The 24,938-nt window shown below is 41.3% G+C and overlaps 1 protein-coding gene across 1 annotated transcript in view; it reads right to left on the minus strand.

Annotated features, from left to right (window-relative positions):
* The window catches only part of LOC126482883 (mucin-19), a 781,435-nt gene that overhangs the window by 339,032 nt on the left and 417,465 nt on the right, over nucleotides 1-24,938 (minus strand). Inside the window, exon 3 of the mRNA XM_050106575.1 lies at nucleotides 20,718-20,828. The gene's annotated coding sequence lies outside the window, so the exon portion shown is untranslated. The remainder of the gene's footprint in view (nucleotides 1-20,717; nucleotides 20,829-24,938) is intronic.

Below are 24,938 nucleotides of genomic sequence, written 5' to 3' on the forward strand. Positions count from 1 at the left end.
GTCTCAGTCGCTCTTCGGAGATGGCTTCTCCATATTTTTCACTACACTGCGAGGCAAATATTGAATACGCAGTTGCATGAAGAAGAATCAGTGCCAAAGGCTCTAAAACCGTCTCGGTATAGTGGTTGCTGTCCAGATTTCCATTTATGCACAGACATGATGTTTAATTCAACAACGACTCAAGTCATCAGCCGTAGCACTGATCCACTGTGTCGATCACCAATTCAGGCTGCCAGACTGCAGTCTCCATAGCAGTCATGCGGCCATCTCTGTTTAACTGTTTGAGTTGGGGCTCTTTGGAAGCCTAACATTTAGCCAATGAGCATATAAACGGCAGCGTTACTTGAACAGTTTGCAGCTCGTGGTCGTACGGTAGCGTTCTCGCTTCCCGCGCCCGGGTTCCCGGGTTCGATTCCCGGCGGGGTCAGGAATTTTTCTCTGCCTCGTGATGACTGGGTGTTGTGTGATGTCCTTAGGTTAGTTAGGTTTAAGTAGTTCTAAGTTCTAGGGGACTGATGACCATAGATGTTAAGTCCCATAGTGCTCAGAGCCATTTGAACCATTTTGAACCAGTTACTTGAACATTGTTGTATGAGCAGTCTATGGGCGTGTTGTCTCCACTAGTTTTTGTCATCTATGTCAATGATATTCCGCTACTGCCTTGGTTGGCGCTCGCCCAACTCGCAGACGATACCGCCTTGCTAACCAGTAGCCGGAGGGCAAACGCGGTCATCGTTCGCCTTCAACGTCAATTCACGATGGTAGGAGATTGGACCAAGAAAGATCCCATTATTATCAACGCAAACAAGACGAGAGCGATTGTATTTACCTGTCACCGCCCGGGTTTGAGAGAGAGGTTGATCTTTCACCATCAGGAAATCCCATGGAGCAGTCAGGTCAACCACCCTATGATCACATTCGCCCATAAGTTACTTTTTAAACTGCATGTACGGGATAAGAGATGTACATGGTGGCATCCAGTCAAGGAATATTTTAGAGAATTGGTTTAAAAAAAATTATTTCAAAGGCCCAGTCAAATCTTTCCAAGTTTACGCCTAGAGCAACTTATGATGTGCCTACGTGACACAAGTTGCCAGTCTTTCAAAACCGAGGCAGTTCTGTCCAGTTAAAGCTGCTGACAAGAGACGCCCTGAAACCTCTGCTGAAACTGCTAGCGAATTCACGGCACTGGTTTTAGCCAATAGCGTGCGTAGGATACAGGTCACGTGTGTGGTCGCTGGAGTGTTTTGCGGTGCGGAACACGGTTGCCTCTCTCTCTCTTGTAATCCAGACCTCGAGCAGAACAGACGTCTTTTCGGAAGGCAGAACCTCGTGCTCTGCTTTTCATGACCGGCCACCAACGTAAGTTAACATGAACCGCTTCCCCTTCCGTTGCCCATTTCAATTAATTGTTCGACCTCCTACACTGGTCTAAACCTGGTAACTTCTGACCCTAGGCGCGCCCCTTGTACACCGCACATTGAAATATATCCTCTTTATTGTATCTAATTTCCTATTTTGTCATTTAACTGCAGCCCTGGATGCCCACTCTCAAATCCTGACCGCTCGACCTGCTGCACACTTTCGTCACGAAGCATGTATAACTTTCTCCCCCATTCCCTGACCATATACATTAACACTGGTGACCAAAAGTGGGATCATATGCATTAACAAAGGATCAAATTTTACAACCCGTCCGCCAACTACAGTATATCCTCTACTGGCCAGCTCGCAGGTAAACGTCAGTACGACACTTGGCCTTTAAAGATCAGCTGTTTTATATGATTGTTCCACGTGGAGGACAACAAGCCCCTCTAATTTGATAATGATCCGAACTTTGCAAAATCAATGTCGTTGACTCATTCTTGGGGTACACAGGTGGGCAAGAATGCGCGACCTACATGAAGAGTTTAATCAACCAATCATCTACGATACCTTAATGCAACAAACACGCGAGCTCATGTACAAAATAGAAACCCCCATGACCAGCGTCACATCACTTACAATGTGTGTCCTCGGAATATGTTGGATCAGTAGCTCCTAACTCTGGGACCGGGTCCGGGTCCGGGTCCGTCGGGCGATTATCGAAGTCCCATAGTAACTACCCACCTCAACCTCCACCTACACATTATAAGGGCCCAAGAACACAAAGCCCAGGGCCCTTACCAAGACTGCAATAAAGATAACGCTACACCTTGATCATCCACAAAGGAAGCCTATAAGTTAGTACCACTACGCCACAACCATCAAAAAAATTTTACACACTGACCACCAATCTAACCTGCGGCAGACGGCTACGACCCGCAGCGGCAGGCACTTGCACAGCAATCGAGGAAGTCCTATGTCGAAACGTCCATTGCGATGCATGCTGTTAAAGTGTTGAGTTGCATCGTGTGTCCAGTACCTGCTCTTCGCTGAGTACCGTCCTTCACATCATCTCTTCGTTTGACGGCCATTCAGCAACTGTGCTCTAACGTAACTTTTCCAGTCGTACAAGAGGCGTCGCTTCTCGGTCTATATGTACGCCATAACTCTGCCCACTTAAGCTCTGACTGTACATATATTCTCCGCACTTTTGGAATGTTGTAATTTTCAATAACAATGGTGGATCATCCACATTCCTAATATTTCTGACGTTAAAGTTGTCGCAGACAGTCTCTTCTGTGAATCCAGCTTATCGTGTATGCTATACAGGTAAGCAAATCAGAGTTTCTAAAAAGTTTTGTTATTAACTGCGTGTGCGTTAGTGAGTGAAAATTGTTGAAATAACTGAATTTTATCTGGCGGAGTAGACACCTGCCATGTTTTACGACTGACAGCGAGGTGTGTACGTGAGAAATACCAAGTTACACCGCGGTTCGGAGTCCATTTTAAAATACAGTTGGCACAGTCTGGGTAGGTCAGTTCAGATTCAGACGATAGAAGAAGGCAATGGCCTACAACTTACTACATGACCGTGCATTGTGACGTTGAAACCAAACCTTTGGTTTAATGAGATCTGCACCTTAATCATTTAACGTCAGTATTGGTTGAGCCAAATAAAAAAAAACGTGTATTACTGTAACTGGACATAACTGAAAATAATAATAATAACAATAATAATAATAATGGATATGAAGAGAAAATAAAGTTTTAACCCCCGGATTTAACAATGGCTCATATGGTATTATTTACGCATGGCTCCAGATCTAGAAGAGTTTCCTCAGTCGTCAAGGTTCTACATTCTACGGTCTCTGTGTTCCATATCATCTTATTATCACCGGGAATGTGTGCTCCAAGACCGGAGTGAATGCTGAACAATGAGACATCCTGCTACGACCTTAGAAGGCTGACACGTAATACGGAACAACAGAGAAGAATCTGCTCCGCAAAGGGACTACATTAGAGTTATAAAAACCCCCTGAGCTACCGTAGAGCACCATAAATGTAAACACCGGAAATTTTCCTAGTAGCTTCGGCCAGCTAAGGTCATACCTCTGTTACATGTACATTGGGTACGTTGCAATGTTAACGGACGTTACCTAATAACGATTACTTACTAGCCGGCCGTGTTGGCCGAGCGGTTCTAGGCGCTACAGTCTGGAACCGCGCGACCGCTACGGTCGCAGGTTCGAATCCTGCCACGGGCATGGATGTGTGTGATGTCCTTAGGTTAGTTAGGTTTAAGTAGTTCTAACTTCTAGGGGACTGATGACCTTAGAAGTTAAGTCCCATAGTGCTCAGAGCCATTTGAACCATTTGATTACTTACTTTTACATGGTCTACCCTAAAAAAAGGGAGCAGTGAACCATCTAGAAACTGAGTGAAGAATTGTACAGGGCCACGTAACCTACGGAACAAGTTTGTTTCACACAGGTGTCCTCCTGTCTGTTGTTTAAGAATAAAGAGTATTTATAAGAAAACTTAAATTGTCAATGATTATTTCAGGTTTTATTCGAAAAGTGTCGATTTGAAACGTGAAGCATTGAGATGTGGTAAAAATAAAGGAAACAATACAGATTTGTCATGTAGCGCTATAAAACGCCGTTTTCTCAAGAAAAAGAAAAAACACAAAACGAAAATATATTTAACATCGCTTCAATACTTCGTCGAACTTGTATAAAATATGTTATATCAATAACAAAAGGAAATTCTTGCCTTTGATCATGATGAAGAACGTTCTACTGAAAATAAAATACACTACTGGCCATTAAAACTGCTGCACCAAGAAGAAATGCAGATGATAAACGGGTATTCATTGGACAAATATATTATACTAGAACTGACATGTGATTACATTTTCACGCAGTTTGGGTGCATAGATCCTGAGAAACCAGCACCCAGAACAACCACCTCTAGCCGTAATAACGGCCTTCATACGCCTAGGCATTGAGTCAAACAGAGCTCGGATGGCGTGTACAGGTACAGCTGCCCATGCAGCTTCAACACCATACCAGAGTTCATCAAGAGTAGTGACTGGCGTATTGTGGCGAGCCAGTTGCTCGTCCACCATTGACCAGAAGTTTTCAATTGGTGAGAGATCTGGAGAATGTGCTGGCCAGGGCAGCAGTCGAACATTTTCTGTATCCAGAAAGGCCCGTACAGGACCTGCAACATGCGGTCGTGCATTATCCTGCTGAAATGTAGGGTTTCGCAGGGATCGAATGAAGCGTAGAGCCACGGGTTGTAACACATCTGAAATGTAGCGTCCACTGTTCAGAGTGCCCTCAATGCGAAGAAGAGGTGACCGAGACGTGTAACCAATGGCACCCCATACCATCACGCCGTGTGATACGCCGGTATGGCGATGACGAATACACGCTTCCAATGTGCGTTCACTGCGATGTCGTCAAACACGGATGCGACCATCATGATGCTGTAAATAGAACCTGGATTCATCCGAAAAAATGACGTTTTGCAATTCGTGCACCTAGGTTCGTCGTTGAGTACACCATCGCAGGCGCTCCTGTCTGTGATGCAGCGTCAAGGGTAACCGTAGCCATGGTCTTCGAGCTGATAGTCCATGTTGCTGCAAACGTCGTCGAACTGTTCGTGCAGATGGTTGTTGTCTTGCAAACGTCCCTATCTGTTGACCCAGGGATCGAGACGTGGATGCACGATTCTTTACAGCCATGCGGATAAGATGCCTGTCATCTCGACTGCTAGTGATACGAGGCCGTTGAGATCCAGCACGGCGTTCCGTATTACCCTCCTGAACCCACCGATTCCATATTCTGCTCACAGTCATTGGATCTCGACTAACGCGAGTAGCAATGTCGCGATACGATAAACCGCAATTGCGATAGGCTAGAATCCGATTTTTATCAAGGTCGGAAACGTGATGGTACGCATTTCTCCTCCTTACACGAGGCATCACAACAACGTTTCACCAGGCAACGGCGGTCAGCTGCTGTTTGTGTATGAGAAATTGGTTGAAAAACTTTCCTCATGCCAGCACGTTGTAGGTGTTGGCACCGCCGCCAATCTTGTGTGAATGCTCTGAAAAGCCAATCATTTGCATATCACAGCATCTTCTTCCGGTCAGTTAAATTTCGCGTCTGTAGCACGTCATCTTAGCGGTGTAGCAATTTAAAATAGCCAGTAGTGTAACAACAACAATTTTGTAGATTTTTTTATGGTTGTAATTGCTCTGGTTACACAAAAGCGCAGAATTTCTGCGATCAACTAATTTTCATTACTTATAAAATGCTATTTTTTCAAAAAATGGTTCAAATGGGTCTGGGCACTATGGGACTTAAATTTTAAGGTCATCAGTCCCCTAGAACTTAGAATCACTTAAACTTAACTAACCTAATTACATCACACACATCCATACCCGAGGCAGGATTCGAACCTGCGACCGTAGCGGTCGCGCGGTTCCAGACTGTAGCGCCTAGAACCTGCCACACCGGCCGGAGATGATATTTTTATTCTTTAGCGATTTACCTGTGTGATAAATATTCATCCAGTCGGTTTTTTTAGGTTCTTTGATACGATTTATTCAACCATAAACATGTTTTCGAGCCACTGTAGGCTCATCATAGGATGGTGATGTTACAAGAACATTACGCTGTGGACCAAGTGTGGCTAGGCGCTTCAGTCTGGAACCGCGCGACCGCTACGGTCGCAGGTTCTAATCCTGCCTCGGGCATGGATGTGTGTGATGTCCTTAGGTTAGTTAGGTTTAAGTAGTTCTAAGTTCTAGGGGACTGATGACCTCAGATGTTAAGTCCCATAGTGCTCAGAGCCATTTGAACCATTTGAACCAAGTGTGGCTAAATGGAGTGCTGATGAATGCACTGCCTTGTGGTATCCATATCAAATTTCTACGTAAAACGTTTATTTTCTGTGAATCAGTGTAAAAACAAGCGCAGCTGAATACTGGGTATATTTGTGTTCATAGCTTAATAATGTACATTATAGTAAGAGATTCGGTATGGCTGCCACAAGGCAGTGCACTCATCAGCACTACATCTAGCCACACTTGGTCCACAGCATAATGTTCTTGAAACACCTCCATCTGACGATGAGCCTGCAGTGGCTCGAAAACATTTTTATGGTTGAATGAATCAAAAACCTAAAAGAAGCGACTGGTTGCACATCTGTTACCAAATAAATCGCCAGTTTAAATCACAGTCGCAGTTCGTCATCCAAAATGTACTGAAATTTTTGTTACGTAAGGATATAAAACGACAATGGACTAACACTGAATGCCGGCCGGAGTGGCCGAGCGGTTCTAGGCGCTTCAGTCTGGAACCGCGCGACCGCTACGGTCGCAGGTTCGGGCATGGATGTGTGTGATGTCCTTAGTTAGGGTTAAGTAGTTCTAAGTTCTAGGGGACTGATGACCTCAGATGTTAAGTCCCATAGTGCTCAGAGCCGTTTGAACCATTTTTTTGACTAACACTGAATGATGTGCGGAGAAAATTATGTCCAAAGAAACAATTGATGAAACAAAAGAAACAAGGAGAAGTCGTTGGCTCCCATTTTCTCTCTTACACATTTATTTGTGTTTCTTTCTCTGACAGTTCTACCAATACTATCGATAATCCTACCATTTACCGCGTCATTTATGTAGTGGATCAAAACAATTGAACCGTAGTTCTGGTACAGCGTAAATCTAAACTACAAGCAAATGTTTAGGGAGGTTTAACTGAGGGTGCGTTTAGTTGGAAATGCGGTGACAAATATATGCCTACAGCTGCAAGAGATCGAAGAACATTCTGTAAGCTCATTTGTGATCGGAGACTGTAATACTTTCTCCACAGAAACAACAGAAGAACTAACATCTACTTCAGAGGAAAACTGTTACATTGTTGATGAAAATTTTGGAAGTGCTGCTATTCGGTTTCTGTCGTTTCTGCATTCCTCAAATGGTTTCCCTAAGAATGAACGTATTCTACAGTTTAATACGTTTTAGTATTTAAAATGGACTTATCATTCCAGCCATCAAAGTTTCTGCATTCTGTAATGTGGTTTAATTTCATATTTATTCTCTCTCCATTATGCAAATAGTTATCGCAGTAACAAGAAACAAAGGAAGGTGTATTCACTAAGCGACTTTTCTTCTTTTTATTGCAAAAGGACTGGTTGTTAACAGACAAATTCGTTTACTTCTTCTCAGACTCCTGCAGCAGCAGGTTATTAGCAGCAGTGCTCCCGTTTTCACTTCTGCGCCCTCCAACTGTACCCCTCGCCCCGGATGCTGTTTCTATCCAAGGGAGAAACGGTAAGTATACGCCTGGGGTGCTCTCTAGGGTACGGACCTTATTTACAGCTGACTCATTCGAGCTCAGAAGCCCTGGTCGTGAACCTTTCAACAGTTCCTAATTTTTTATTTCTATGGCGTGAGGAAAGTCTAAGGCAAAATAGATGAAACTTGTTTCTGAACCACGGAGGTATATTCAAGAAAAAGATGGTATAATAATCGTATACTGACAAACTACAGGTCTCTGCGACTGCGTCAGTCGGTTATCCTGACGAAACAAAGAATCAACATCAACTATGCCGCAGAAACTGTTTTTTATTTCACGTGTTACTGTTCTCTATTTAATCCATTCTTAGTCGTCGGGAGTAGCGTGAATTTAAAATTTCCGTGTTTATCGCAACAGTAGACATGTTGGTGATGCCACTCATTTAAGAAACGTAACTGTTGCCGTCTGAAAAGTACAATGAGGTTTCAAACGTCTTGGGATAGCGATATGCACATATACAGATAGTGGTAACATCGCGTAAGAAAGGTATTAAAGGGCACTGCGTTGGAGAAGCTATCATTTTGTACTCAGATGATTCACGTGAAAAGGTTTCCGACATGATTATGCCGCACGACGGGAATTAACAGACTTTGAACACGAAATGATAGTTGGAGCGTGACGCATGCGAAATTTCATTTCGGGAATCATTAGGGAATTCAATGTTTCGAGATTCAAAGTGTGAAGAATGAGCCCAGAGTACCACACTTCAGGCACTACTTCTTACCACGAACAACGCAGTGGCTGACGGCCGTCACTTACCGTCCGAAAGCAGCGGCGTTTGTATAGCGTTTTCAGTGATAACAAACAAGCTTCACTGCGCGAAGTAAGCGTAGAAATGTGTATGGGACGTACGACGAACTTATCCGTTAGGAAAGTGCGGTGAAATTTAGCTTTAATGGGCTATGGCAGCAGGCTACCGACGCAACTGCCTCTGTTAACAGTACAACGTCGCCTGCAGCGCCTCTACTGTGCTCGTGACCATATCGGTTGGACGCTAAACGACTGGAAAACTGCGTCCTTATCGCATAAGTCCTGATTTAGTTGGTAAGAGGAGATGGGAGGGTTTGAGTCTGGTCAAACGCCATGAAGCCATAGACGCAAGTTGTCAACAAGGCATTGTGCAAGCTTGCGTGGCTCCACAATGGTGTTAGCTGTTTTTACATGGTATGGACTAGGTCATTTGGTCCAACTGAACCAATCTTTGACTGAAAATAGTTGAGTTCGGCTACTTGGAGACCATTTGCGGTCAATTCATGGACTTCAAATAGGCGATGCTGTGACATGTCATCAGACCACATTTGTTCGCGATTGGTTTGATGAACATTTTGGACAATCCTAGCGAATAGTTTGGCCACCCAGATTGCCCGATATGAATCCCGTCGAACATTTATGTGGCATTATCGAGAGTTCAGTTCGTGCACATACTCCTGCACCAGCAACACTTTTGCAATTATGGAAGGCCATAGAGACAGCATGGCTCAATAATTCTGCAGCGGAATCCCAACGACCTGTTGAGTCCATGCCATATCGAGTTGTTGCACTACGCCGAGAAGAAGGACGTCCGACACGGTATTAGGAGGTATTCCATGATTTTTGTCATCTCAATGTATAATTGCATGTAACTAGATGTGGCCTAAAATTTTTACTTTAATTTAAATATTTTTGTGAAACAGTGACTGATGGCTTTTTTTCATCATTAAGTAAACAACTTGCGAATCTCGAAACACTGAACCGTGGGCTAAAGCAGCTTTCTTAAGAGCCAGTTCCAACCTGAGACTACATCACGTTCCTGTATTAATGCATGCAACTCAATTTTGAATCGTCAGAGAATACAATATTTTGAGATTCACAGTGTCAAGAATGTGCCCGGAATACCACATTTCAGGCCCTACGGATACGTTCGACACATATGACTTTGATTTTGGTTATTTTTCCCTTTTTGTTGAGGAAATTGCGTTTCATGGCGCTGTATGATAAATCTGTACTGTTTCCTTTATTTTTACCATAACATCCTTCTGTTTCACGTTACAGATCAACAAAGTGGCGAATTTCATCGCTGTAGTTAATTTAATTTTAGCTGCTATTCTCTTTCATGCAAGTCTCTTGTTCTCACATTTCCTTTAGCTACTAATATCTTTGTACACGTCGCTTCACCAAAATCTAAGGATTTCAACGGATTCAAGAACCTAAGAGTCTTCATGGAACTTCTGAAACACCTTAGAAACAGTCTTAGGCAAGGCTGAATTCATAATTAATGCCAGTGCTGACTCCCTGTGGATGTAGTCGTTGCTTCGGATTTGTTTCATCCATACTTACATGGAATGCTTCATTGATAATATTATTTCCTATTACGAGTTTCGTATCAGTTGCGCACAACTACTCTGGATATTACAAATAGAGTTGTTTATCATTCTTCTGTTTGCAAATCAAGGAACCAAGCAGTTTATTAATTTATCTAAACTGCAAAAATACGACAAACTGTTCAGGAATCAAGATCCACATTCTCAGCAAATAAAATCTCTACTCTCTGTCAGTGCATTAAATTCATTTCCACACATTTTTAAAAACTTATTTTTTTACCGACATCACGCTACATGTATTTATTGCTTCAGATCTATTATTCCTGCACATTCGCTTTTCTAATGTAACTCTGCTAGCTACGTATATGAAGACATACCTGTTAGAATAGCTTAGTCCAGCCAGAGCAAAAATTCCGATTTTACTGAAAACAAGGCGTATTTCGTGCATATATTTCGAATTCTTGATCATGGTAATAATGGCGGTGATAGTGATCCCAGTTTAAGGGCAGTGTGACTGGAAATAACAGCTCCTTTTTTTATTAAATCAAGCTATCTTGAGAAACGCAAATCCTATCGGTCAATAGTACCATCATAGCAATCTAAAAATCTTAATACTGTACTCCATACCAAGTTCTCCAAAAAAATTTATATTGGTTCCAATGAAAATGACTGATGAGTTCACATGCACATAGTCGCAATTGACAGACCATTTGCCCCAGTTCCAGCATGTTAGTATCTGGCTAAAAAGATCTATAACAGTTAACCCTACACACCTCTGACAGGAAGTGGAACTTAATTAGGAAAACAATATTAGTTCCGTTTTGTTATCATGCAACACCTTACTGCGAGTCCGGAACTTTATTGTGGCATCAATATTCGCGGTTACGATTAAATAATAACGAAGTGATCTAAATAATTCCCTGCAATAATTGCCTGACAGAAACGTATGAAAGAAACACAAATGGACTGGATTATCAGATAGTGAAATGTATTTAAGTAAAAATTACATTCACTTTTGTCAGCCGAACTACGTCTCCTTTCTGTACTTCGTTACTTGAAACAATTTACGATATGCTGTATCTGAATCAAACTTTCCAAACATATGTTACTAAAAACAGCGCGATATTGACTTATGCAATAAACATGCTGCTCAAAAGTTCCATCTGCGCATAATCCTTTTAGGTTGCATAGGTCACGAAAAACCACTTCAAAAAAGTAATTTCTTTATCTTAAAAGACTGTTTCATCTTGCCCTGTATGTTGTTGCATTTTTTTACGGGGACTTGGTTGACTCAGTACTTACATTCTTGTCACAGAATACCGTCTTAAGCCGGCCGCGGTGGTCTAACGGTTCTGGCGCTGCAGTCCGGAACCGCGGGACTGCTACGGTCGCAGGTTCGAATCCTGCCTCGGGCATGGGTGTGTGTGATGTCCTTAGGTTAGTTAGGTTTAAGTAGTTCTAAGTTCTAGGGGACTTATGACCTAAGATGTTGAGTCCCATAGTGCTCAGGGCCATTTGAACCAATACCGTCTTAGTTAACGTTAGTTTTAATTTGTGACTGCAAAAAAATCATGTACTACCTGTCTCATGTCTGTAGCCTGAATTGTTTGTGTGAGAGATAAGGAAGGAAAATTCTAAGCTAATGTCCTATCCATAGCAAGGTCATTAGAGACGGAGCACAGGCTCTGAATGGCCAATGACAGGACAGGAAATCGTAGCCTTTCCAAAGCAACCAACCTTGCCGGAGGTAAATAAGGAATCGAAGGAAACCTAAATTTACATAGCCTGACAGGATATGAAGGCACCTCCCAGCGAGTAACAGTGAAGATATCGTATGGAACGGCTGACTGGGAGAGACAGAAAGGTAAGTGCAAGCACCTGTTTGTAAAGTTTTTCGTTATTTCGCGCGCAGTAGCCATGTCGTTCGTGAAGTGTGACAATTTTCCGTTGAGTATAGGTGACTGTATTGAGTGAGTTTGTTGTTGTGTCATGTTTATGTTGTATGATGAGAGAAGGGATCGGGAGAAAAACAGGTGCCGGCACATCGCGTACTTCTCTTGAATGTCAACAGGGAGGGCCGTCGAGCCTAACATCCCTATCTGACGGACAGATCTTTATCAACAATGTCGCATGCCCCCATCTCATGGGATACTTCATAGAGTATTTGGAATGTAATAATCCAGGATATTGGTGGGATGATCAGGCGCTTAAAGCCACACACGCCGGTAGTGCAAATTTCTTGCACTACCAGGATTCCACCTACCTTACCTCCGAGTCGAGAGCCACCGCACAGACTGCGCCACCTCAGATGCGGTGCCAGGTTGACTCTGCACTGTTCAACTAAGAGTGTGTGGAGATACGACATATAATGAAGACCGTATCTTTGATATGTGGACACACATCCCTTTAACCAGAAAGCACATTTTTGGTATGTAGCACCATCCTAACAGCCGAATACAAGGAGATTTGTATTTGGAACGCTGTACCATCAAATACGCTCCATGTTTTGCTCGTGTCATTTATTTCAGCCTCTGTAACAAGGCTGCCACTCGCAGTTTCAATCGGGACAGTTAGCGTATTAGAAGTGTCTGGGAACTGTTAGTTACAACGAGCCCACGAAGTACTGATATAAACTACTGCTTGCCACCAACAAACAAGTGTATCTGAGACTTGCAGTGGTATGAAAACTTTAACTTCTTGCATGGTTTCTGTACTAAACCCGTACCTTGTTACAAGACTAATGCTTTAAGAAGCAATACAACCGTGTCTCCATTTTCTTACGCACACAGGAAATACGTCTTAGGTGCCCAGTTATAGCGAGCAGCAAAGAAGGCAGGCGAAGGCGGTGAGCAACGTACATCCAGCGGCGCTATCTGCCATCACCATTAAATATAGATCCCCTGTTTACGACAGGAGCTCGCTGAAATATTAAACACGAACCGGTCGACAGTGCAGATCGTAAAGTAGCTGCCTCGCAGAGAAAGCGACTTCACTACGGTGCCTCTTACAACAGCTGCGCGGAAAGCTCGTGTTTGGTTGCACGATACACTCTCGTAGTCAAGCGCGAAGACACTGCCGGCGGGATTTCGTACTTGCTAGGGCCAAAAGACTGAGGAGCATTGCTGGGGCAACGACTCAAATGCAGCATATGAAGATATGCAACGTATGCTCAGCAACAAATTTCTTCTTCTTCTTCGATTAATGTATAAGGCAAATTACCTTTTACCATATTCCATCTCTTGTCTTACTACATTTCTTCTTCCAGTGCATTTGTAACTGAGAGCCTTTACTGGGAGTCTTTCACCAGCCGTATGCTCTACATTTTCCTTCCATTTTCCAGTCTTTTTTCGTTTAGGTTACATATTCCTAAATCTTTCCTTACACCCTAATTTATCCTATGATCTTACCTTGTACATCAACTCTTCTTAGAAACCACATTTCTTGAGCGTGCATACTTTTTTAGTGTCTTGTCCTCATTCTTCACCTCTGTAAGTAAGGTTTGGCAGACCTACTGCTATGGTTTTATAAAACTCCAGCTGGGATTCTTTCCTGGCTTTATTCTTCAAATTTTTTTACCGTCACTCCACATATTGAAGTACATTTATTTAATTTTTGGTCCATGTCATGGTTACTTATGTAACTGATGTGCATCCTTGACATTTAAAACGTTCAACTTGACCAAAGATTTTATTATTGTGGACTGTTTTAGATTTTACTCGTTGTATGTCCTGAAATACCATTATCATTGTATCTACAATGCTTATTTGTAATCGGAGGCTATCTGCTGCTAACTTATACACTCCCACCTGAAGGTCATCCTCATTCTCTGCAATTAGATTTAGGTCATATTATGCATATAAAATTATATTTAGTCTAATAGATGGATAACCTCGTTCAGCCACTATACTCCACCAACGGAAGAACGCTCCTATCGGAGCAAAAAACAAAAAACAAAAAAACGCGAATACGCTCGTGTCTAAAAGACTCTGACTGGAAAGGGGGGTAGAATATATTGTTAAAATTTGAGCAGTTTGCTGCGATTTTTTATTGTTTCGATTTTGCCTCAACCGGATTTTAAGTTCACGTTTTGAGTGTACAAGTAGGGTAAATTTGAATGTACGTCCCTCAGAAACGGATGAAGATATTAAGAAAATTTTCAAGGTTGGTCGAGATCGGGATCTTAGGAATTTCAACCATTTGCTGTGAATTGCTGTCTTGGAATCCATGACTCTGTTTTGTTTCTCGATAACGGATAAATATTTTTGAAAAAGGGAAGATGGCACTTCTGGATAAACACGGATAGAGCATGCCGTTCAGATTTGAGCAAATTTCTGATGTTAGTTATTAGGTATCCTGATGACGGCGAAAAAATGGTGAATAGCGCTTTTTTTCCCCTCAGGAACTGACCATGAACTAAATGGTACCTCCGTAAGCCCCTTAAAGCACACCGTAGACCACATAAGGAAAAAGGACCAACCGATTTGTTCCATTTGCCTAAGCTCTAGGAAGTGTGTAATATTCAAACTTTGTCTGTAATGTAGCATAGTTAGAGTAAGACCGTCGTACACAGTCCCGCATGGACGACATAGTAGAAAGCATCCATGGCGTACAGAAACATCTGAAAGAGTTGAAACCTTGTAAGTCACCATGTCGGGATGGAATTCCAATCCGGTAATATAAGGACAGTTTACGGTGTTGGCCCTTTGCTTAGCTTGCACTTATCGTGGTTCTCTCCCCCACCGGAAAGTCCCAAGCGACTGGAAAAAGCGCAGGTGACTCATGTATGTCAGAAGGGTAAAATAAAAACGGACCCGCAAAATTACAGACCAATATCCCTAACATCTGTTTGCTGCAGAATCCTTGAACATATTCCCAATTCTGATATGATAAATTTTCTTGAGACCAAGAAACTTGTTTCCTCAGATCAGCAGGGTTTTAGAAAGTATCGTTTGTGCGAAACTCAGCTTGGCCTTATGTGACATGATACACTGGGAACTATCGATGAAGGGCAAAAGGCAGATTCCATATTTCTAGACTTCCGGAAAGCATTTCCTCGGTGCCCCGCTGCAGACTGTTAAAGAAGGTACGAACATATGGAACAGGTTCCCAGATAAGTGAGTGGCTCGAAGACTTCTTAAATAACAGAACCGAGTATGTTGTCATTAACGGTTAATGTTCATCAGAGACAAGGGTATCGTGAGGAGTGCCCCAGGGAAGTGTGGTAGGACAGCTGTTCTTTTCTGTGTACATAATGACCTGGCGCATAGGGTGGGCAGCAGTCTGGAGACGTTTGCCGATGATGCTGTGGTGTACGGGAAGATATCGTCGTCGTCGACTTAGACAAAATTTCTTAGTTGGTGTGATGAATGGCAGTTAGCTCTAAATGTAGAGAAATGCAAGTTAATGCATATGAGTAGGCAAAACAAACCTGTAATGCTCGAATACAGTATTAGTAGTATGCTGTTTGATACAGATACGTCGTTCAAATATCTGGGCCTAACATTGCAAAGCGATATGAAATGGAACGAGCATATCAGAATTGTCGTAGGGAAGGCGAATGTTCTACTTCTGTTTCTTGGGAAAATTTTGGGAAAGTATTGTACATCTGTCAGCAGACCACATAGAGGACGCTAATGCGACTTATTCTTGAGTACCGCTCAAGTTTTTGGGACCCGTCGGAATAAAGGACGACTTCGAAGCAGTTCAGAGGCGGGCTCCTAGGTTTGTTACCGGTGGATAGGAACAACACGCATGGGTTACGATAAGCTTTGGGAACACAAATGGAAAGCTGTGGAGGGACGGCGACGTTCTTTTCGAGGAATGCTACAGATAAATTTTAGGGAACCGCCATTTGAAGCTGACTGCGGAACGATTCTATAGCCGTCAGAATAAATTTTACCTAATGGTCACGAAGGTAAGATAAGAAAAATCACGTCTTTTACAGAGGTATATAGATAGTCGTATTCCCTCGCTCCATTTCCGAGTGGAACAAGAAAGGAATTTATAGTAATAGTATAGGATACCCGCCGCCAAATACCGTACGGTGGCTTTCGGAGTATGTTTGTAGATGTAGATGTTTGGTGGAAGAGCAGAACGGGCAGATGATGTATGGTGGATTAGCTGATGACAATGATACCGCTTCTCGACGGCTAGCGCTATCGTATGGTCTACAACAGGTTCGAAAAGTTTCAACCTCGATTTCTCGAAAACCTACTTACTACATTTAAGTGTGAACTACACCCGCGTATTGCGTGTGTGCTTCCCATGCAGCATTGCTAGACGATGTGTTTTCTTTACTTCTTTTATTTTTCTGTTTATTCAGTTCGGCCATTTTAGGGCCTAAGTCTTACAGCGGACCAGGAAATTGGATGTTGGCAGTTGGATATCGGATGTTGAAAGGTCGTAGTACATCACACACTGTGGAAATATATTTTAAATAATCTGGTTCTTCAAATGTTCTAATTTATCCGTTTCAAATTTATACCTAGCGGCTAGTGAAAGGGGTATAGCAGGGGATAACAGTCTAATGAGAATGGTAATGGTGGCAGCTAGCGAAATATTTGCATGTCATAATTGAAATAGAACTGAAAATATTAAAAAATGCCTACAGCTTGAGGAACAAAGTTTCATTAGGCGTGCCACCTGCACAAGTTTGGGCGGACGGCGCCTAATGTAAACAAGGGGAGCACGCGGTTGCTGATGTTTACCCCGCCGGGCAGCAGCTGCCAACACGTGGCTGCGTAGACGCGAAGACAACCTTATGCGGTAACCTGCTACTGCCGAGCAGCGTACAGTTACAAGGATTTACTCTGTATCAAACAATTCTATTTGCTGCCATTTGTGGAATGTCGAATAAAAGTTCGTCGTAATCGCAACGTAGAAGCACAGACTCGCATTGCTATTTTTTTAAACACTAATTCTTGTTAGGGTTGTCCTTAGCACCATATCTTTGGTATGTAGTATTCCCTCTCAGGATTTTCTATTGCACAGTTGCTTAGTTCTCCGCCCTCCCCTGAGTATGGCACCAGGAAGACTGCTGTAATAAACAGCTACCCTTCTAAGATGTTTTATAGGCGATATCGCTGTTCTCTCGATGTTTCCACCATCTTCACATTCGTTACGCAGCTATTCAATGGTTTTTGAGAGTTAGTTTCAAACAACAAACATCAGATGAAATGTTTATTTGTTGTCCTAGTTACTACTCCATAATTTGTGGTACTGTGGTAAGGCTGTTTAAAATTCACGTGTTTGGTGGTAGACTAGGCCTCTGCTGTTGTTAAAATATGGTCCGTGCACTATTTAGCAAAACAGAGTCCTGTACATCAATAGAATGAGCACCGACAACGCTTGGTATAATGCGCGGAACAGGATACACCATTTCCAAGTATCAGTTCTTGTCAAGAAATGTATTGTTTTCCTTCTATGACTTGTCTGAGTTTCATAGTTTCAAGAATATGATTATTAGCACTTGTCTCGCAACTCGTCAAGAAACCCAACAGGATCGGTAAATTACTGACGGGTTGAGTATCTGACCGTCTTACTCGATGACTGTACAAATTTCGGTATTGAGACCCAAGCAGTCGGTCAATTAAGAACAACTGTATGCTCCACGTTACAAGTATCGAGTGGATTGTGACGGTGCCGGAGTAACGTACAACAGACTGTCCATGTACCTTTCATAAAATAACAAAAACGTGTGAACACTGTGGCCATGGAAAATGTGTGTGTCAAGCAGTTCATCGACATTGGTTCTGTAACATCAGACGTCCACTTGCGTCAAAGCTAACTGGTGCTTTGAATGAAACGGTATATACAACTGTTGCAACGTTAATAGGAGGACGCTATTACAGACATTCTCGCAGCGGCTGGTATGCTAAGTTTGCAGCCACTCTTAATTAAACCATGTGCGCTCATCTGTACAAAGCTTACAAGAGTTTTGCACTCACGTAAGCTCTAAAAATTTTGAAATAGTTTCGTAATTTACTGCACCAAGTATTACGTTTGTTGGGACTCTTGACAAAAGGCAGAATGCGTGGGGACTTTTGACAAAAGGCAGAATGCATAACGATCAACAGCTACAAACAGTTCTCAACTTATCATTTCCAGAAAAGAGCTCCCTAATGATAAGTGATCTTTTAATCATGTTTCAGCATCTTTGTGCAATTGTCATTGGGTACTTTTATTACAGTCTTATTCTCTGGGAACCAAACTTTGTGTCTTTATGAAGTTTGTAAGTTTCAACAAAAACATGTCACGTATTTCTGCGTGTGTTTCCATATCAGTGACCATGTACATGAGAACGAGTGCCACAAAGATAACTATGGCAAGTTATAGAGAATAATGAAAAATGATCTTCCAATACCTAACAAACTAGAAAATAAAGACCGTATCAAAAGCAGCTATTGATGACTCAAAGATGCTAAAACACGTCTAGCTGCAAAAAAAGATGTTTGCATAACATAATGACCTAAATTCTGTTTAATTACTCTGCAAACACGGCTGCTGTTAGACCTTTACATCCAAATTACGGCGGTAATTTAAACATTCAACACAACGTACTAAGCAGTATACGTATATTCATGACACACACATTTTGTATCTAGTTAGTTGAAATAATCATCCATGTGAAGCAGCAAAAGAGAGTGGGTAGGAGGAGTAAATGATGACAGTCATTACACAAATTATTCAGAATAATGGATACACTAGCAAGAATATTATTCACTCCGCATTAGACAACCTCAAGACTTTTTTACAGATTTTATGCGTGCCGGAATAGTTGCATACAAGTGGTAATTTTTTTCCAGAATAAATCTATAAATTCATCATGAGCAGAGTATAGTTCAGTGATGATGAGAGAAGAAATCTTCCTATACACCCCTGTAATGCTCAAATAGGGTGCTGGGCGGAGCTGGAAACGTACTGCAGTTCTCCCGTGTGCTCTTATAACTACATCTGTGCATAAAGGCATTGCCAATTTCGTAGACTGTATCTTGTAATGGAACAACAAGTGTGTGATATGGTGGATAACTCTTGGACACGAAACAGCGCACAATTTAGGTCCAATACTGTCTTTATAATTAAATTCAGGAATTCAGAAATATCTCATTTTGCTTTAAAATGACCACATCTCGCCATTGTTCTCGGTGTAAGTCAAAGAGGTGCACCAGTTTACATCACGAATGACTGGCCAACTGCTCTGTCGAATAAGCTCTGCACTGCCAGAATGTTGACTTCCCCACGGTAACAAACAACAGTGGCACTACGGGAATGATCCGAGGGATCTCACTGGGACAATATCCTCTGGTAAATTTGTATTCTGATTATTCTGAAAGCAGGCGGTGTACTTTCTTCCAACGATGCATTCTATATCAAATTAAGGTATATATTAAAATATTAATGAATGAGCTGTTCGTCATCATTTAATCAAAACGCATCTGAAAACTATTTGAAACGTAGCAAGCTGTATTTATTAGCAAGCTAGCAACATTTTTATTTAATATAAACCTTACTTGCTTCTATAAATAATGTTTCCTTCTTATAAGCGACAAATCCTAAGTTTCGAAGCCTAGCACTGTCAATATTGTTAAACTGATCGCTACCCTTTCGAACTATTTCCGGACGCCGAAATGTTGTATGTTAAAGTATTTGTGGCATGAAGCTGCATGTTTAGCCAGGATGACAGAGGTAGGAGCTTTAAGCTGGAAAGCCGATTGAAAATCCACTTCTTCACCGGAACTCCACAGAAACAAGTACCTCCAGCTTATTTACAAATTTTGTAAAGTATTTTCAGGTGAGTATCCGAATAATACCAACAACATGTTTGCCATTATTTATTGTGTTATTCTTGTATATCTTTTTGTCAGTATTCGAATATTATGTTTTCTGTTGCATATGCTTGCACTGCACAGTAAACTTGCTAGCATACAAGTGCTGTCGCATCGGAGGGAGTGGTATCAGTGAAACTAAATAACTAGAGGCAGAACCTAAGTTAAACCGTAAACAATGAATGTCGAGCTGAACCTTAGAGCGTTAGGACCTGTATTCTCATGGCAAGAGAACTGGAGTTAACACAATAATCACACGACATATGTGAAAACAACCACATTCTATAATTCTTTAAATGTAAGGCTGCGTATAAGGAAACTGGTTGGACTAAAGGGTTACGTTAACGAGTGCTACGGCTGACGTACGTGAGCTACTTTCTGGGTCTCGAATTCAACTGTTTTTGATGTAACTACGGAATATAATCCAGCCAAAGAGACCTTAGAAAAACGCGTGTTAGCAACAATATACAATACTATGATATTAAGTTGGGGCAAATAATATGAATTTGACATAATTCTGTTTTCATTAAGGGGTATAGTTAAACTATAAAACTTTAAATTTCATTGAAGTAATTATACCGGTACAGTCAACCTTACGCATGAATCGTGCTATACTGATATCTCTTGGCAATGTATTCGTTAATGAAGTGAACTTTAATTTTTAATATTTGAGTATATAAATCAAAAAGTCAAAGCCTGAGATTTTTCAGAGGAACATTGGAATCAAATTTCTGATCTTCATGAACCTCGTCAGGTTTTAACATACATAAGTCGTAATGTCTTTTTCTTTTTTCCCCTCAAGTTTTGATGTGTCCAAATTCACGTTAGCACTGTTGATTGTAACAGTTGATACAACATACCTTCAACATCGGCCATGGTAGTTCCGAGACTAGCGTAGGAAGACCAGAAAGTCAGTGTTGGTTTGACGGTTTGTCACTGGTTTTGAAGGCTTCCTGCTTGGTCACTGCAAGCTGCAATAGAAAAAAAAATGCATGAGATGGTTATTGTTGAAGTGAACGATCTTAAAATTTACAGTTATTCATTCATTTCACTGATATCATCATGAAACTCAAACGGATGAAAATGTAATTACTGTCAAATGAATAATTAGCTTCTGAATCAATTCCTGGATTCAACGTGTCAGTATTAAATCACTGAAGACAATGTCATATTACTATTCCTTAATATTTCGCTTTACACTGATCTATCACAAACAAAAATAAAAAGGAATTAGCAAAATAACACCATGGTTCTACTTACAAACGATTAAAATCTCCATTTCTATACAGAGTCTGTCTTTTACTGCTTGAATATGATATTAGATTTACGCTGGTTGCTATGGCGACTCGTCAATAGCGACCGTTACATAGGTGCGATTACAACATTCGCAATGTTCGTGACGTCGTTTTCCAGCGATGAAATGTGAATGAAGTTCGTCCTCTCGACGATTAGCGTCGCTGCTGTCGTGGCTATTTGAGCAACAATCGCAACTGCGTTAGAAAAGAAACTGATAATCTTTGTAAGTTCTCCCGTTCACAGTTGTACTGTATCCGTAAAGAAAAGCTACTGGTTAATCTCATATAGATTACTGCTCAGAGCGATGTTACTCGCTAGCGCTAATTACTCATCTTCACGTTTTTTCAAGTTTTCAATAAACTTGTGTTGCTTCAGTTAATATTTCAGTTAGTGATGTTAACGATCCGATTATATTCGTGAGGATATGATACGGAAGTAACTGTAGAGCTATGAAGATCTTGATTATTTTATCACTCTCTTTGATTCAAGTGGTTTTTCTCTGCATGCTGATAGCATCGTGCAGGTTCAACTGAGGTCAAACAATCACGCACGAAGCAGCTGCAACCCGATGGAAATTGATAAGTTTAAATAAAATGTTAAAAACAATTATAATCCCTTTATTTCTCTTGATATAAACTTTAAGTTCAATATCTTCTTCGAGTGGAATTCAGAATTTCATTATAAGTTCTACGTGTGTGAAGATGATACACGGTTAATACTGAGGAAGTTTACACAGAGGTTAATAGGAAAATACTGCTCTTTAAATTTCGAGAACACCTAGTTCGTGAGGTATCAAGTAATACTTTACTTCGCCATGTGCATATCGCATAATAACTGCGATGACAGAGCAGGAGAAATTCTGGCGCATACATTTGATATACGGTGTTTGCTGTGCAACTTTCGATAAGGGAGTGCGAAAGGAAGCTGCCACTGATTGAGGTACGTTTTAAGCAGCATGTCAAATACATTACGGCCAATGATGAGAATAACAGGGCTATCGCTTTTACGGCTGAACTGTTATGTAGGCCTAAACAGGAGCGCGGTACTCTGCTGACAGTTGTAAATTATAGCGAGTAAACGTGCTTTCTTGGCAGTTAGCTTGCCTTGGAGAATAGTCATTCTCTCATCGATGTAGATCCACCCCAAGATCATCCTGTTGCAGATTGTGGATAGGAAGTAAAAAGTTTTGAACGAAGTATGGAGTAAATGCCACTGATAATTGTAGTAATGAAGTAAAACGCAGTTCTAGTAAAGAACGATGGCACGAGAAGAGAACGCAGCACTGAACTTTAACAGATCAAAAACTGAAAGTAAAGGAACTAAATCTCACAGTTAAGGCTGGCATCTCAAAACATACGAATAAGATGCGTGTAACGACTGATGATTGTGACGTTCCCGTTGTAATCCAGACCTATCAGAAAGAGAGTCCTTCCTCGAGGGAATCTGTATTCAGCTCGTAGCCAAGGGAAACTCTTTTCGGGAGACAAGTTAATCAGTCGCTCATCCACGTAACCTGTCGTTAGAACGTTCTGTAATCCTGCTATCGAAGTCTGAAGTATAAACCTGTTTTTCATGGACAGTTGAAGGAAAACAACCGATAGAATAACGACAAGGAGATTACAACAGATTTAGGAATTTCTCAATTTTATGACGACGGCAAAGGAAGACAGATAATGGGAATAACAACCAAGAAATGACGTCGTGAACCTTTATAAATCAAAACTGTCTGCCGCAGTGATACAGGAACAAGAACTTTAGCTTTGCCCATATTGTGTTCTAGTAACAAGGCCAAGTAGATGCAGATCTTTATTGGAGCAGAATATTTCTCTTACTCTGCTAGACTCCACAGATGTTCTTCTATGCTCAAATTATGACCCTACCCAAAAATTACAAGTGTAGAGGGCAATCTGAAATTTAAAATTTTAGAGCTGATTGCTGTCCATGAAGCCGTGGGAACGGTCTATCTGCTTCTGTTCTGAAATTGCTCCATAAATGTTTTCCTACATGTGATAATTTTTGTTGTTGTTTTCACACTATTTGGACACTATCAAAGAGTCCCAGTAGAGTGACTACTACTGCATCGTAATTAGTTCATAATGCTGAAACGACCATTCTGAAGATTCGGGGCACACAAAGAGCAGCGTTCTTTTTAGCATCGTGTGTTTATTTATCTGCTGAGGCAGTGGCATTCGTTAATAAAATGAGATATTTTTTAACATCTGATATTTCTTGAAAAAAAAAGAACAAAACTGTTATGTAATACCAGATAAACAATGTAATTACGTCCTCATAATGTAATTTGTGTGGAAGTGGGCAAGAAACAGTGCAGCTACACTAGCTCTCACAACAATGCACTCATTAGGATGAGACGTGAGGCCAATACCATGGAAAAGCATCTTGAAACGTTCGCGAGTAAATCTCATGCAACTACCACCATAAATCGTCGTGAACACTGCTTATCATCAACCAGTGACCCAATGGAAGCAAAAGGTATCTTCCTATGTACAGATTGTCCTCGCTCGTAAGTCAACACTTGGCTTCATTAACATAGTTCCAGCGCCACTGTACAATGTGTACTCGGTCGCTGAGGTGAAACTTTAGTATGGCCGTTGACTACCAGTTATAGCAAATTGCCTGGTTACCTTAGCGAAAAATTTCACTCTAAGCTCTTTCTAGCGTTAAGTCACTTTACTTCTGTTTTCAACAGTCAACGAATGCCTTTGAAGGAAGCACATCGCACCCTTTTGAAGTTCTCCAGTTGCATTTATAACTCACTAGGTTAAAACATGGAAGTTCTATCTAGATTCCAGAAACCCTGTGTTTGCCTTTAAATACACTAGTAAAAAATCTTGTTGATCATGAAATGATAAGCACATCGGAGCCTTAATTAGAAAATATAGCTCCGTCTCCAACGACTTGTCCACTCGTAAAAGCGGTGTCCTTGTGTCAGGGATTTTGGATGAGTTCCGCTACGACACAAAGTAAGTTTTAATCTGTCACGGCGGAGATTCATTTCAGCACTGTCTCCTTGCGAGTGAGAGGTTTCATTTTAGTTGGAGAAGATGGATTTCCTTCAAAGAGAAGATGAAGATGTTTGTCTCTTTCTTTTGAGAGTTCTTTCCCAGTGAAATGGGAGGAGTTCACGAATTCCACACTAATGGTGACTAGTTTGAGATCTCTACTGTGTAACACGTACCCGGTAGCATCACTACTTTCATGGGTACCACTATTAAATAATAAAACTAATGACTGCAGCCACTATGTCCCGTCGCAGTACATTTTTCATAAGAAACTGGTCATATGAAAGGTCACTTATACTGTGCACAGTTCGATAGTACTACTGTCTTTCTAAACCTCGAGAAATGACTCGTTTTAACACAGCACAACGAAATTTTTCGGATTACTGAATGAAGTGAGTGCAGTATGTTTAGTTAATTTGTTTCTCTGAAACTCGTAAAAAACTAGATACTGTAACTGAATTACACTACCTTACTAAAAATAGACTACTTTTACCAGTATATGAAGTCTATTACTAATGTGCTTCAGAGATCAATGTTACTGAAAAACCCTTAAAGGAATTAATAGCGTGTATCACCAATAATTTGGGTAGTGGAATCTTTCTATAGACCTCCTCTGCAACTCGTAGGCTTGATGTACTACAAAAGGGAAGTAATTTCAAAAGATATGACAAAATTATCGATATGAGAACAGAATGAACTGACAATAAAAATAGCAAAACTCGTAGACACGAGAAATTCAATAAAGAAAATGCTTCAAAGGAGCTG

Source organism: Schistocerca serialis, chromosome 1 (genome assembly GCF_023864345.2).
Source record: "Schistocerca serialis cubense isolate TAMUIC-IGC-003099 chromosome 1, iqSchSeri2.2, whole genome shotgun sequence".
Classification (NCBI taxonomy): domain Eukaryota; kingdom Metazoa; phylum Arthropoda; class Insecta; order Orthoptera; family Acrididae; genus Schistocerca; species Schistocerca serialis.